The 17,500-nt window shown below is 45.4% G+C and overlaps 1 protein-coding gene across 6 annotated transcripts in view; it reads right to left on the bottom strand.

Annotated features, from left to right (window-relative positions):
* The window catches only part of LOC123766720 (neural cell adhesion molecule 2-like), a 421,201-nt gene that overhangs the window by 103,762 nt on the left and 299,939 nt on the right, over positions 1–17,500 (bottom strand). The window lies entirely within an intron of this gene.

Below are 17,500 nucleotides of genomic sequence, written 5' to 3'. Positions count from 1 at the left end.
GGTGAAGCATTTATAGAATTGGGGTTCGAACAGAGGACGTGAGCGAAACACTTGTTCCGGAAGTGTTCGGATGTCATCAATTGAGTCGTGTGTAAACCGCTTTTCATTCATAAACAGGGGGTTTGGCGGCTGGATTAACGAGCTTGGATCTTTGTATGCGAGGACGGGCTGCAGGAGCGGGGTATCGAACGAGTATCGATCACTTCAAGCAAGTACCACTCGTTGTTGAGTCCGTCGTTATCAACAAAAGCTAAATGCTTGTTAATCCAGCCACCAAAGTCATTATTTATGAATGTAAAACGATTTAAACACAACTGAAAACGTTCGACAATTTCTCGAACAGTGTTTCACTGACGACTTCTGTTCGAATACCAACGCCATAAATGCCTCATCCACTGGCCCGTCCTCCAAAGAATATACTGAGATCTTTGAGACAGTCCCCAAGTGGGCATGTGAAGGCACTGACGACGCTGGTCTCTTTTAAGGCGTTCTGCTTGGAGGCACCACCAACCGACTCATGAAGAACTCTCCAGACACCAAACAGAACGTCTTAAAAGAGACCAACGTCGTCTATGCCTTCACATGCCCACTTGGGGACTGTCAGCCCCAAAGATCTCAGTATATAGGGAAGACAACGTCTCTCTCTCTCTCTCTCTCTCTCTCTCTCTCTCTCTCTCTCTCTCTCTCTCTCTCTCTAGGCGATTAACAATTCACAGTCAACAGGGCTCCATCAAGGAGTACATAATCTCCTCACACAACCTGACCATCACCAGAGACATCTTAACAAGCAACACTGAAATAATCGACAGGTACAATGACAACGGAAGACTCGACATCAGCGAGGCACTACACATCAACAAAACCAGCAATCAACGGCCAGTTAACATATAATTACAATCTACTCATCTCAAGACCCCGAACCATCACAGAGACAGGAGCAGCAAGAATTAATAGGCATGTAATAGCCTATTAATATACTCTCGTTCTCACCCCAAGTCTTTGTATAAAGTATAAGTCTTTGCAAAAGCATGGGAAATTTATCTTTGAAAATGTAAGGAGTACCTTGCGAAACGCATCCCTAAGACTCAGACCATAATATAGTGTGAAAATGACCTTTGGAGAGTTAATTTTTCAACTTCCCTCGACAGGGAAGAATAACATATGAAATATTGAGAAGATTCGCGTTAGAATACGAGAAAAAATATGTTAATATTACGTGTGTTTAATATGTTTTTGAGAACAGGTTTCTCCTTTGTGTTCCTAATTTGTTTTCTACTGCTATAAATTACTTTCCTCTTCATTATATACTATTTTGCGAGCGTTGTGCTTCCGTTCTCTGTCTCTCTGTCTCTCTCTCTCTCTCTCTCTCTCTCTCTCTCTCTCTCTCTCTCTCTCTCTCTCTCTCTCTCTCTCTCTCTCTCTCTCTCTCTCTCTCGCTCTCTCTTCTCAAGCTTCAAGCTTTATTAATTTCGAGTTTGAAACTTCAGCTTGATGAGCACATCTGATCTTGGGAATACAATTTAAGATGAAAGATAAAGTTTTGTGCACGTATGGGCGAACTTTGCGTATACTTAGTATATATTGGCAGCTTTATGCAAATAAGCTTAATTTTGAGAATATCGGTTAAGTCTTACGGAAATAAGGTGCAATTTGGCAGAAATCAACAACAATTTGGCAGAAATCAACAACAATTTGGCAGAAATCAACAACAATTTTGCAGAAATCAACAAAAATTTTCCAGAAATCAACAACAATTTTGCAGAAATCAACAACAATTTTGCAAAAATAAAAAAAATGCAGAAATAAATTTAAAAATTTACGGAAATTACGTACAATTTTGTGAACATAATCTACGCTTTGCGTACTTGAGCCAAAGTGTGCGTATTAATTTCCAATACCTTATATCACGCAACATATTGGGTTCGTCTACCAGTAGCTGGCTCCCGGGATCAATGTCCCCCACGGCCCGGTCTCCGACCAGGCCTCCTCCTCCTCCAGGTAAACAGTTTGCACGGTGATTACAGAGCTGAGTTCACAGTTCGACTTCGAGGTCATTACAGTGCGAACACTGCATCAATTTATGTCGTACGAACTTTGACTTCATCAGATATACGTTTCCGAACATCTACGTCCTTTTCCGAATATCAGTTTCACTTTCCGAACATCAATTTCACTTTCCGAACATCAATTTCACTTTCCGAACATCAATTTCACTTTCCGAACATCAATTTCACTTTCCGAACATCAACTTCACTTTCCGAACATCAATTTCACTTTCCGAACATCTACGTCATTTTCCGAACATCAATTTCACTTTTCGAACATCAACGTCGCACTACAAAACATCTATTTCAGTGTCGCGTACATACTTGTGTAGAATATGATTGAATTACCGTAAATTAACATAATTTTGAAATTGAAATTGAAAAAAGTATATTTTTGCTGTTGGCCAATAAAATATAAAACAGGCCGCTTCAATATTGCTCTCTCACCGTCTTTATTACGGACACAGTCACTGTATTACGGACACAGTCACTGTATTACGGACACAGTCACTGTATTACGGACACAGTCACTGTATTACGGACACAGTCACTGTATTACGGACACAGTCACTGTATTACGGACACAGTCACTGTATTACGGACACAGTCACTGTATTACGGACACACTCACTGTATTACGGACACACTCACTGTATTACGGACACAGTCACTGTATTACGGACACAGTCACTGTATTACGGACACAGTCACTGTATTACGGACACAGTCACTGTATTACGGACACACTCACTGTATTACGGACACAGTCACTGTATTACGGACACAGTCACTGTATTACGAACACAGTCACTGTATTACGGACACAGTCACTGTATTACGCACACAGTCACTGTATTACGCACACAGTCACTGTATTACGCACACAGTCACTGTATTACGCACACAGTCACTGTATTACGCACACAGTCACTGTATTACGGACACAGTCACTGTATTACGGACACACTCACTGTATTACGGACACAGTCACTGTATTACGGACACACTCACTGTATTACGGACACAGTCACTGTATTACGGACACAGTCACTGTATTACGGACACAGTCACTGTATTACGCACACAGTCACTGTATTACGCACACAGTCACTGTATTACGGACACAGTCACTGTATTACGGACACAGTCACTGTATTACGGACAGTCACTGTATTACGGACACAGTCACTGTATTACGGACACAGTCACTGTATTACGGACAGTCACTGTATTACGGACACAGTCACTGTATTACGGACACAGTCACTGTATTACGCACACAGTCACTGTATTACGGACACAGTCACTGTATTACGGACACAGACACTGTATTACGGACACAGTCACTGTATTACGGACACAGTCACTGTATTACGGACACAGTCACTGTATTACGGACACAGTCACTGTATTACGGACACAGTCACTGTATTACGAACACAGTCACTGTATTACGGACACAGTCACTGTATTACGGACACAGTCACTGTATTACGCACACAGTCACTGTATTACGGACACAGTCACTGTATTACGGACACAGTCACTGTATTACGGACACAGTCACTGTATTACGGACACAGTCACTGTATTACGGACACAGTCACTGTATTACGGACACAGTCACTGTATTACGGACAGTCACTGTATTACGGACACAGTCACTGTATTACGCACACAGTCACTGTATTACGGACACAGTCACTGTATTACGGACACAGTCACTGTATTACGGACACAGTCACTGTATTACGGACAGTCACTGTATTACGGACACAGTCACTGTATTACGGACACAGTCACTGTATTACGGACACAGACACTGTATTACGAACACAGTCACTGTATTACGGACACAGTCACTGTATTACGGACACAGTCACTGTATTACGGACACAGTCACTGTATTACGGACACAGTCACTGTATTACGGACAGTCACTGTATTACGGACACAGTCACTGTATTACGGACACAGTCACTGTATTACGAACACAGTCACTGTATTACGGACACAGTCACTGTATTACGGACACAGTCACTGTATTACGCACACAGTCACTGTATTACGGACACAGTCACTGTATTACGGACACAGTCACTGTATTACGGACACAGTCACTGTATTACGGACACACTCACTGTATTACGGACACAGACACTGTATTACGGACAGTCACTGTATTACGCACACAGTCACTGTATTACGGACACAGTCACTGTATTACGCACACAGTCACTGTATTACGGACACAGTCACTGTATTACGGACACAGTCACTATATTACGGACACAGTCACTGTATTACGGACACAGTCACTGTATTACGGACACAGTCACTGTATTACGCACACAGTCACTGTATTACGGACACACTCACTGTATTACGGACACAGACACTGTATTACGGACACAGACACTGTATTACGGACACAGTCTCGAGATGACACATACGCGGCCCTTCGCCTCCATTAATCAACCAGCTTAAAAATGAATGCGGTAATATGCTATTTTTACGAGCAAATAAATTTCAGAGACGCGAGAGTTATTTTCGCGAGCATTCACCCTCGCGGCGAGGCCCTCACTAGGGTGAGACAGTATTCACTAGGGGGGTGAGACAGTATTCACTAGGGGGGTGAGACAGTGTTCACTAGGGGGGTGAGACAGTATTCACTAGGGGGGTGAGACAGTATTCACTAGGGGGGTGAGACACAGTATTCACTAGGGGGGTGAGACAGTATTCACTAGGGGGGTGAGACAGTATTCACTAGGGGGGTGAGACAGTATTCACTAGGGGGTGAGACAGTGTTCACTAGGGGGGTGAGACAGTATTCACTAGGGGGTGAGACAGTATTCACTAGGGGGGTGAGACAGTGTTCACTAGGGTGAGACAGTGTTTACTAGGGGGTGAGACAGTGTTCACTAGGGGGTGAGACAGTATTCACTAGGGGGGGTGAGACAGTGTTCACTAGGGTGAGACAGTGTTCACTAGGGGGGTGAGAGACAGTATACTAGAGGGTGAGAGACAGTATACTAGAGGGGTGAGAGACAGTATACTAGAGGATGAGAGACAGTATACTAGAGGGTGAGAGACAGGATGTACTAGAGGTGACTAAACAACATTTACTGATGCCTCTGTTTACCTAACAGTAAACAGGTATCTGGGAGATAATCAACTGTTGTGCGGTGCATCCTGAGAGAGGTCAGCTATTCGACCTAGTGAGGAAATGGACACAATGCTAAGAAGAGGCTTCCTGTCCCCAACAACGGTAATTATCTGGTGTGCTTGCGGTAAGTGACGTCATTTACGTACAGGTCATCCGGTAATGACCGGTTATACGGCCATTCCGGTACATTCTGGTATCTTCCCGCCCCCCCAAAAATGACTTACAAAAGTTTAATATAGGCGGGAGAAGAGCGAGCTTATCTCCAAGCGCGTGTACCAGGGATACTCGCGCGTAATTTGGCAAAAGAATTCGCAATAAATCCTTGTGGAAGCGTCATGTAGAAACGTGAATGTTGCTTCTCTTGCGAGGCCCTCGTGTGTGTGGGCGGGGGGTGGAGGAGCCGTGGGCGGGGGGTGGAGGAGCCGTGGATAGAGGACTAGAGAAGTGGTGGGCGGTGAACCAGAGGGTAGTGGAGGACTGGGCGTTAATTGGCGGGAAAGGGCGGGCGGGGGTTGGCGGGAGAGGGCGGGTGGGATTTGGCGGGAAAGGCGGTTGACGCAAGACACAATGGGCGGGAGAAGTGGTTGGCAGAGACGAGAACTGTCTCCTAGTGAACATTACCTCGGAGAGAAGCTTACACGACCAAAGATTACATTCACTCCAAAAAAATCTACCACTTACGGGTTATTCATGCCCGTGTCACCTTTTGGTTGGCTTTATCTTATCAATCTAAGGTGCATTGATAGATTGTTTCTGTTGCAGGGTGGATGGTCTCTACCCTCCTGCTGCGTATCTGTGACCCCTAAGGAACAATTGCTGCCACATACACAAGGTGTACACAGGTACACACACCTCAGCGGACACACGTAGTGTACACACATACATACAGACAACTGAAGGACGTCACTAAGCTTAAGTGTAATTAGTTCATTAATGACCCAAACACCCACCTAGTGCCCAATTTGGAGAACAGTTACGGAATCACATAATGGTTTCAGGTACTGTACCATTAGTTAAACAATCAGTCATCATTAAAGTAAGCAATTTACACTTGTGATGAGCTAGTTACAAATAAAATGAATGTGTCTGTCAGGTCATTATATTTACACCAACAATGAACATCTTACATCAACATACAATATTTACACCAACAATGAACATCTTACATCAACATACAATATTTACACCAACCTTGAACATCTTACATCAACACAGAATATTTACATCAACAGTGAACATCTTACATCAACATAGAATATTTACATCAACAATGAACATCACTGAAACTCACACAGCAGCTGTGACGATGGACCACATAGTTACAGCAAGTACAGTCTAAACAGGAGAATGGTTAGGGGCAGACAAAATGGTCTATCACTACACAACCTCCCAGCAAGCAACAAAAGACCGAAACAGGATTACATGAGAGCTAAACTACTAGTTATGGAGGATCTAAATCACCGAGAGATCGACTGGGAATCTGGAAACGTGAGGAGCATAAATTAATGGAAATTATGGAATGGAACTTTGTTAGGTAACATGTTAAAGACGAGATAAGAGAAAGTGGAGATACAACTATAGTCTTCTAGATCTGATCTTCACCCAGGAAGGGGAGACAGAGCTTAGAACGTGACACGCCTAAGGCGGGACCAAAGAGCCAGAGCTCAACCCCCCTCGCAAACACAACTAGGTGAGTACGCCTAGGAACCACTGATCAGTGTCCTGGGGCCAGATTCACGAAAGCACTTACGCGAGCACTTACGAACCTGTCCATCTTTTCTAAATCTTTGGCGGCTTTCTTTCCAATTATTAAACCGTTAATGAGCTCCGAAGCACCAGGAGGCTGTTTATAACAATAACAACAGTTGATTGGCAAGTTTTCATGCTTGTAAACTGTTTAATAAATGTAACCAAAGCCGTCAAAGATTGAGGAAACATATACACATTCGTAAGTGCTTGCGTGAACCTGGCCGCAGGTCTTTGGTTATATACTCGGAATTAAAACAATGACTGTAAGACAAGAGGGACAAGGAGAGGAGAGTAGACAATAGAAAGGGAATTTCATGAAGGTAAGAGAGCATCTGGGAAATGTGCAAGGAAGGACTTCAGGGTAAGAGTTCAATAAATGATGTATAGAGTCAAGCGGGAATACGAAGATGGTGAAGAGAGATTGATAAAAGAGAAAGGTAAAGAATGCAATAAATCACGTTCAATAGATAATGCCAAGAAGATTACAAGGAAAAGCAAGAAGGTGTAAAACAAAACAGAGTTCAGAAGACTGAAGAAAACTGAGAGGCATAGGAACGTATATATAAATATAAGAAAAGTATTAGGAAAGAAACCATTAAACTATTTGGCGCCCCCTTCTCTGTTTTGGGGAGCCGGTCGGCCGAGCGGACAGCACGCTGGACTTGTGATCCTGAGGCCCCGGGTACGATCCCGAGCACCGGCGAGAAACAATGGGCAGAGTTTCTTTCACCCTATGCCCCTGTTACCTAGCAGTAAAATAGGTACCTAGGTGTTAGTCAGCTGTCACGGGCTGCTTCCTGGTCGAGGACCGGGCCGCGGGGACACTAAAGCCCCGAAATCATCTCAAGATAACCTCAAGGCTGCTCCCAAACTCCACCCGGACTATGGGTCTCCAGCACTTTATCTGGATGAATATATTTCGATTGACGAATAAAAGGCGGGTCCGGGAGCTAGGTCAACCCCCACAAAACACCAAAAGCAAGATTAAGACCAAGTCACGCCTTATCATCTGATACAATAAGCAAGTATTATTGTATTATACAGTATTATCCCTAATTATCCAACTATCATCATGGCAGGTAACTAAATTTGCATAAATAGTGTTTTTTGTTTGTTAATTACGATGGAAAAGTAGACACGCGTCTGCAATTTTTGTCTGACTGAATTAGTTTTCGGTGGAGTAATTTTGTATACAGCGAACATTTCCACTTTCATCATCTCCTTTGTCCTATCTCTGTCCCTCTACGTTCCTATTCCCTGTCCTACCTCCCTCTCTGTCTCTTACACCCCTCCCTGTCTACTCTCTCTCTCTCTCTCTCTCTCTCTCTCTCTCTCTCTCTCTCTCTCTCTCTCTCACACAATCTTCCCTTTCTCTCTACTCTCTTTCTCCTCCCCCTCCACACCTTAATAACAATAAAGACGGGATAGGCAACAGAACATGGAACACATTTTTGTTCTCCAAAACAGCGAGAACTTTGGCCTTTCAAACATTCAAAATGCGATAACTCAGACCAGGAACCGTTCGCACGCACGCCGGCAGCCCCCCGCCGTGTTGAATGATCGCGACTCCCACACGCACGGGAGATCCGCAACTCACGCAAATGGACAAAACAGTGTGTGTGTGTGTGTGTGTGTGTGTGTGTGTGTGTGTGTGTGTGTGTGTGTGTGTGTGTGTGTGTGTGTGTGTGTGTGTGTGTGTGTGTGTGTGTGTGTGTACTCACCTAATTGTGCTTGCGGGGGTTGAGCTTTGGCTCTTTGGTCCCGCCTCTCAACTGTCAATCAACTGGTGTACAGATTCCTGAGCCTACTGGGCTCTATAGGTGTAATTACCTAAGTGTAGTTACAGGATGAGAGCTACGCTCGTGGTGTCCCGTCTTCCCAGCACTCTTTGTCATATAATGCTTTGTGTGTGTGTGTGTGTGTGTGTGTGTAACAGAAAAATATGTAGTAGACATAATAGAGGAAAAATAAAAATGAGTTAGAAAGGCGGGGTCCAAGAGCTAATAGCTCGATTCTGCAGACACAAAATACTAAACACACACACAATAAGAACAACAACAAACGAATATTATATATATTTTTTTTAAATAACTCGAATATCAGAGTATTTTTTTCAGTTCTCCCCAAAAATTCCTCTCTGGCTTTTATTTCCATTTTTTTTCATTTCGGGGAATGGAGGAATTTTTTTTATGCAGTTTCGACATGAATGAAAAACAAGACTTGATGGAAAAGCGAAATTTTGCTACAATGAAAGCTCGATTTTTTTCGAGTTTTCTGTTCGAGAAAAACTCAATTATGGTTTTAATTTTGTATAGATCTTTGAAGATATAGTAAATTATATTTATAACAGTTGTTACAGCACTGACAACTGTTCTCAAGATTAATTAAGGTCAGGGGTTGTTAAGGTCGATATAGCTAAGAGAATCTATTGTGAATCACATTCACAATCGACTTGAGAATGGTCCAGGACGGACCGTAACGTCGTCGTCCCTTCACCTTCTAGTGTGTGGTCTGGTCAACATACTTTAGCCACGTTAGTGTGACTCATCGCCTGCATAGCTAAGAGAAGTTTGGTATTCCAGAACCATAGCTACCACAGATAGCTATATATATTATAGATAACAGCTATAGCTATAAATAGTATAGATAACAGATAGTATATGGTATAGTAGGATATAGATAAGGTATAGTAGGATATATATATGTATATATAGGATATAGTAGGATACAGATATGGTAGAGTAAGGTATAGATATGGTATACATAGTATACTATATGGTATAGTAGGATATAGATAAGGTAGGGAATATTTATCGTGGACAGATATACACAGAAGACACATTATAAAACGCCGAATTTTGTTCTTTCTCTGTAGCAAGTGTGTTTATACGGCCAAAGGTATAGAAAGTGAAAATTATTTCCTGTCAAACTTTGCTTTAACCTTTGCCTTAGAGAGCTTAGGAAGATATGACAGCCTAGAGAGCCGAAGCTCAACCCCCAACAAGCACAGCTAGGTAAGTGCAAAGGTGAGTACACACACACACACACACACACACACACACACACACAGGAATCTGTACACCTGTTGATTGACGGTTGAGAGGCGGGACCAAAGAGCCAGAGCTCAACCCCCGCAAACACAACTAGGTGAGTACAACTAGGTGAGTACACACACACACACACACACACACACACACACACACACACACACACACACACACACACACACACACACACAAAAAAAAAAAAAAAAAAAAAACACGTGGTATCAGCCACTCCACACACACACACAAATATCCCATGAGACACAGGAATGGATCAAAAGAAACTAATACATCAACCTAACATGTCCCTTCCCCGCCTCGCACACACACACACACACACACACACACACACACACACACACACACAGGCATTCACAGCCACGTCGCTAGAAGAATGGAGATACGTTTACCACATACAAAATTATGAGAGAAACTCCGGAGGGAATAGGAGTCAACCCCCGAAAGCACAATCACGTCATTCCGTGATTGTCTTCCTCTCAGGCCGTGATTGTCCCCCTCTCCCGCCCCCCACCCCTCCGCGATACAGTGTACCTCGACAAGTCTTCATTAACGAAATTGACTTTTGTTTGCGCAAGAAAATAAGCGGGTTTTAAAGTATCAATTCTGAACAGGGAATGCTTCGAGGTCCTTACTTTCCCGCAGTGAACTGTTATTAACTATTGAACGCGAGAACAGGTTGTTCCACGTTAAATATATGGTTTGTTATGATGTTCTTCACTTGTGAGGCTAACACACTTCCTCACCTAATGTCATTTTCCACTGATAATGAGCCAGACATATTTGACTAAGTCCCACGAGTCGGCGGGAAAGTGAATGATAAAAACAGAATATGGATGTATTGTCCATGAAAGTTTGCTGAGAGTGAAGAGGAGCGACCCTTGTCCTCTCGATAGGCTCGCCCACTATTCCTCCATTTTCATTGGTCGGCGGGAGTGGTATATCGCTATGGTGGAGGGCGATTGGTTGGCGGGAAACCTCGGCGGGCGGCGGTGCGGCAGGGCGGCGGGGCGGCGGGGCGGCGGGTTGGCGGGAACTTGATAAAAGTTCACTCCCGAACGAGACATTGTCCACAGAACAGTGTTATCCACGTCGGGAGTTGCCTTCCCATTCGGTCGGCTGCCACTGCCTGGCCTCCCACCTCCGTTCCATTCCTTGCAAAATCGTTTCTTACAACGGGTTTTCGAGACTATTCTTATATTTGTGTTTTGCTTCGTGTTCGGCAAGGTAGGCTGGCTGTGAGAGTGTTGTGGAGGTGTAGGAGCAGTGTCCCGAGTACACTCTACAGTGGAGGCAGCGAACGGTCTCACCGCAGCTTTAAGCCCTACCAACTTCCGCTGTTCAGTACTGTAATGTGTGTGTGTTAATGCTCTCACACTGTGCTATAGTCAGGGGCCGTCAATACGCGCGCCGCTCCGGGAAGAGTGGGAGTCACAGTGTGTAGGTGGGGTGTTGAGGGGGTGTAGGAGGGGGGGGGGGTTGAGGGGGTGTTGGAGGGGGGGAGGGGTGTTGAGGGGGTGTAGGAGGGGGGAGGGGTGTTGGAGGGGGGGAGGGGTGTTGTGAGGGTGTAAGAGGTGGTGGGGGGGTGGCGAGGGGAACATATCAAACACAGTCCTGAGTTAGAAACCAATTTCAACTGAGATTTAACAACACAGAAGAAGTTATTAAAGACATGGGACATAAGCTTACAGAAGCCAGCATGCGAGTCATAATACTCATTCGCCGTTTAAGACAAAAACGAAAAACTAGTAATACTTAGTGGACCAGCCAGAGGCTTTGGGTCCATGCAGGAATACCCCAGAAGAAATACACAGCCTGTGTAATACTAGAATTACAATATGCAGCACAAGTCTGCATCCGCAACCATTTGTAAGGAAAAAAAGCATTCAGAGGTTTGTAAGAAGACTTGTGCAAGAGCTAAGAGGGTTAAGCTACGAAGACATCTCAAGAGAACTGAACTTCAACCTTAGACGACAGAAGAAAGAAGGAACTTGACGGCAATATATCCTGAACCACACTATACTTCTCCTCACCCATATATCATTAATACCCTACGCTTACAACCGACGGGCTCGCCATAGCCCGTGCTACATGGACACTTCGGTCTGAGTAGCTAAATCTGAAACAACAACAACAGCTTACAACCACCGACCATGAAGACCTCATCTATCAACAGGTCAACAGTATCACCTGCTGGTACTGGTAGTGGATCCAAACACCTTCCACTTACGGGCTATTCATGCCCGTGCCACCTCTTGCGTGGCTTAATCTTTATCAACTCCACCAAGTCCACCACAAGCGACACAGGAGACATCTCCCGTCACTCAGGGTGCAGTCGCACCTCCACAGATCTCCAGTATCATCTATTGACAATAGTAATGGCTCAAAAGGGCCACCACTTACGGGCTATTCATGTCCGTGCCACCTCTTGGGTGGCTTAATCTTCATCAATCATCAATCAATCCACCACAAGGGAGTCCACCGCCCACACCCCCGGCTGCTGGACACTGCAGGGGGCTGGGCTTGCCTGCGGCCACATTTCAGCTCCTTGAAGGCGCTCGCCTCGACCGGTTCATAGCACTGAATGTTCTCTCATTCAAGGTCTCTGCCGCCGCCAGTAGATCCTGCCGAACACCACACATCCTGCCCCAGGCACTTCACTCAACCTGTCCTCACGCTCGCCCCGGGTTTGACGCTATCTTAACGTCAAAATTCCGGTACTTTTAGTGATATTAAAACCGTAATAGAGAGGCTTTCTCGGTCTCAATAGCTTAAAATGAACAAATCCACAAGGGCCGTGACGAGGATTCGAACCTGCGTCCGAGAGTATCCCATCCTCACTCGCAATTATTCCTCAGTCCTGGTATAAGTGTTTGGAGGAGCTACTCGGAGCCCACAGGAGAGTGGCGCGCCCACTCGAGGTGGACCCGAACGAGGACCAGCCAATCCTTGGATGGAATGGGAGCAGAGGAGAGGAGAGAAAGAGAGAGGAGGGGGGTGGGGGGGGGGGGGAGGCAGGGAAAAGTCTGGGAAGGGGGAGGGGGGAAAGGCTGGACGGTGGGGAAAATGTCCCTAGTCTCACACGCCACAATTGGCTGAGTTGGCCGTGTAGTGGGGAAATTTCCCCTCTAGATTCAGGTCTTGGGGGGTTTCATTGAAGGAGCTTCAGACAGTTATTTGGAGTTGGGGGACGTCACTATACGCGTCCCAGGGCTTCCAGGAGGCTGTGGTGATGGTGAAGATGGTGATGACGGTGGTGATAGTGGTGATGGTGAAGATGGTGATGACGGTGGTGCCGAAGATGGTGAAGATGGTGGTGATAGTGGTGATGGTGAAGATGGTGATGACGGTGGTGCCGAAGACGGTGAAGATGGTGGTGATGGTGGTGATAGTGGTGATGGTGAAGATGGTGGTGACGGTGGTGCCGAAGATGGTGAAGATGGTGGTGATGGTGGTGATAGTGGTGATGGTGAAGATGGTGATGACGGTGGTGCCGAGGATGGTGAAGATGGTGGTGATGGTGGTGATAGTGGTGATGGTGAAGATGGTGATGACGGTGGTGCCGAGGATGGTGAAGATGGTGGTGATGGTGGTGATAGTGGTGATGGTGAAGATGGTGGTGACGGGAGCCGGTCGGCCGAGCGGACAGCACGCTGGACTTGTGATCCTGTGGTCCTGGGTTCGATCCCAGGCGCCGGCGAGAAACAATGGGCAGAGTTTCTTTCACCCTATGCCCCTGTTACCTAGCAGTAAAATAGGTACCTGGGTGTTAGTCAGCTGTCACGGGCTGCTTCCTGGGGGTGGAGGCCTGGTCGAGGACCGGGCCGCGGGGACACTAAAAGCCCCGAAATCATCTCAAGATAACCTCAAGATAACCTGACGGTAATGCTGACCGTAGTTCCATAATGATGAAAACCTTGCCCCTACTGCAAGACTACCAAGACTGTCAGAAGGCATTTGACAGTCCCACAGACAGAAGGATCCATCCAAGCTCTAAGAGAAAAACTGAAGTAAATGGAAAAACATTCGGCTGGATAAAGGAATCTCTCTCTGACAGGAAACAGATGGTCATAGTGGAAGCAGAGATTTTTTTTAGCTAAAAGATATCACAGGCAGGTATTGGAAAGGTCAAATGTTAGGACGTATACTGTCTCAGAAATACGTCAGTGATCTGATAGATAACATAGACCCCTTTATGTCCGTACCTGCAGACGCCTCAAAGATAAAGATGAGAGTTTGCACATAGGAACACTAAGATTATCTTCTTGAGATTATCTTGAGATGATTTCCGGGCTTTTTATTAGTGTCCCCGCGGCCCGGTAATCGACCAGGCATCCACCCCCAGGAAGCAGCCCGTGACAGCTGACTAACACCCAGGTACCTATTTTACTGCTAGATAACAGGGGGCATAGGGTGAAAGAAACTCTGCCCATTGTTTTTGCCGGCGCCTGGGATCGAACCCAAGACCACAGGATCACAAGTCCAGTGTGCTGTCCGCTCGGCCGACCGGCTCCCTATGATGTAAGCAGATCTAGAAAACCTCAAAGATGGCCTAAAAAGTGGATACTGAAAATGTAACCCTGAAAATTCCAGTTTTGAAAATAGCAGTAGGTCCCAGAAGACCTCAGGAAGGGCAGGGAAATATCAGAAAGCGCCAAGCCATTATGACTATATAGCAGGGGTCTCCAAACTATGGCCCGCGGGCCACATCCGGCCCGCCACATAATTTCATCCGGCCCTCCAAACAAATCCCTGTGTGGTGGCCTTGAAAAAATAATTATCGTACGAATGGCATCGCAGAATTATTCAAAGTTGGGGCTGCTGACTGGTGGCGCTCAACCCGAGTCAGTTTTCCTCTCTCTCGATAGTGTGACGCACAGATACTAATACTGGTAGGTATGTGTTGTGCATTACAACCAATCAGTTGTGTATAACTGTATATTGTGGGGATGGAGGGCGAGTGGGGCTTCGCTGCTTCCGTTTCAGGGAGCACAAACACTGTACAATATTCTTTTCTCTGTACTTTGACAATGCCTTTATCTTAGTTATACAAAATAGCAATTTCATTTTTTATTCCTCCGGCCCGCATAAATATGGGAAATATATAATGTGGCCCTTACATTGAAAAGTTTGGAAACCCCTGCTATATAGCACTGGGAAGGGATCAGGATAAGGATTTGGGATGGGTCGATCCCAACACCAACTCCACCTCTGATGACACACACACACACACCCGCAACACAACCTCCCTACCACAAACAAAACTGGTAAACACTCGAATAAAATGAACAAATCCACAAGGGCCGTGACGAGGATTCGAACCTGCGTCCGGGAGCATCCCAGACACTGCCTTAATCGACTGAGCTACGACAGGGTCGACTCGAATAAAACTTTCAGAATACCGTATAACAAATTAAATGCATAGAATTCTAGTTTCAAACACCAACCAACACTAAAGAAAGAGCAGAACTATTCAACAAGGCCGGGCCAGGAATTACGACCCATAGAATCACCCAGAACCTCTTTAAATTACGCAAGTAAAGAGGACATATATATAACACCTCTTACTATAATCTTGGTGCTGAATCTGGAAGGTGGGAACACAAAAGTTTTACTGAGAAACAGCACGAAACAAGACTGAAATTGACGGTGGGTAAAAAAAAACCATAAAAGTCTAAGAGAGGCGCAAATCCTCGACTTTTATTACCTTCTCCAGCCACCTGCTTTTGTCTTCTTTTGTTATGAGCTGATTTCAGAGTGAAGTTATTTTTGTTCACGTTCTGCATTCACGGCTACCGTTATAGTAAGTAAATGTGTTAATTTGTTCTTTTCTTTCTCATTTTAAGGAGGCTTTGTGAGGCTTTGGGTAGTCTTGGGTGGCTTTATGAGGCTTTGGGTAGCGTTGAGTGGCTTTATGAGGCTTTGGGTAGCCTTGAGGGGCTTTATGAGGCTTTGGGTTGCCTTGAGTGGCTTTATGAGGCTTTGGGTAGTCTTGGGTGGCTTTATGAGGCTTTGGGTAGCCTTAAGGGGCTTTATGAGGCTTTGGGTAGCCTTGAGTGGCTTTATGAGGCTTTGGGTAGCCTTGAGTGGCTTTATGAGGCTTTGGGTAGCCTTGAGTGGCTTTATAAGGCTTTGGGTAGCCTTGAGTGGCTTTATGAGGCTTTGGGTAGCATTGAGTGGCTTTATAAGGCTTTGGGTAGCGTTGAGTGGCTTTATGAGGCTTTGGATAGCCTTGAGTGGCTTTATGAGGCTTTGGATAGCCTTGAGTGGCTTTATGAGGCTTTGGGTAGCCTTGAGTGGCTTTATGAGGCTTTGGGTAGCCTTGAGTGGCTTTATGAGGCTTTGGGTAGTCTTGGGTGGCTTTATGAGGCTTTGGGTAGCCTTAAGGGGCTTTATGAGGCTTTGGGTAGCCTTGAGTGGCTTTATGAGGCTTTGGGTAGCCTTGAGTGGCTTTATGAGGCTTTGGGTAGCCTTGAGTGGCTTTATGAGGCTTTGGGTAGCCTTGAGTGGCTTTATGAGGCTTTGGGTAGCCTTGAGTGGCTTTATAAGGCTTTAGGTGGCGTTGAGTGGCTTTATGAGGCTTTGGATAGCCTTGAGTGGCTTTATGAGGCTTTGGATAGCCTTGAGTGGCTTTATGAGGCTTTGGGTAGCCTTGAGTGGCTTTATGAGGCTTTGGGTAGCCTTGAGTGGCTTTATAAGGCTTTGGGTAGCGTTGAGTGGCTTTATGAGGCTTTGGATAGCCTTGAGTGGCTTTATGAGGCTTTGGGTAATTCTTTGGAGCCATGAATTACGAAGAATAAGCTACACAAAGTCAGCAAACTACACCTCACTTCGCTAAAGGACAGGAGACGCAGGAAGAGGAGGGAACATGATAACAACGTATAAGATTCCAAGTGGAAACGACAAAGTGGATAAAAAAAATGGGAAACAGGACACTCACAAATAATAAAAATAACACAGACGCACATAATGTATGTATATATGTGTGTGTGTGTATATGTGTATGTGTACACTGGTGGCGACTAACAACCCCCCGCCTCCAACAACCATAACGGGTGGTAAACGGCCGCAACGGGTCGTTAGTCGGGGCCCTACTTCATCACAGCGAAGAGTTACGCGCGCGCGGGAATTTTAAATTTTTGAAACGATCCGTCTGTCTATCTCCCTCCCACCTCCCCGCGCGCGGGAATTTTAAAATTTTAAAACGATCCGTCTGTCTATCTCCCTCCCACCCGCCCCCTCCACCCTAATCCCGTCTCCTTCCCGCTATCTCTATCTCTATCTCTTTCGTCAAGGACAGGAGAGTGTTGTAAACAGCCTTCCATCTCACTCCTTCAATTATTAAGTCTATTTTCATCTATTCCTCGTTTTAAAATGCAAAAATTAAGCTGCTCAGTCGAGACAAAACCAAATGGGTTAATGGGGACTTAGAGTATAGCGAGGAACGTGGGCGAACGTTACCTAACGATATGTTCGTT

Source organism: Procambarus clarkii, chromosome 60 (genome assembly GCF_040958095.1).
Source record: "Procambarus clarkii isolate CNS0578487 chromosome 60, FALCON_Pclarkii_2.0, whole genome shotgun sequence".
Classification (NCBI taxonomy): domain Eukaryota; kingdom Metazoa; phylum Arthropoda; class Malacostraca; order Decapoda; family Cambaridae; genus Procambarus; species Procambarus clarkii.
This window is presented reverse-complemented; position numbering and strand designations above follow the sequence as displayed.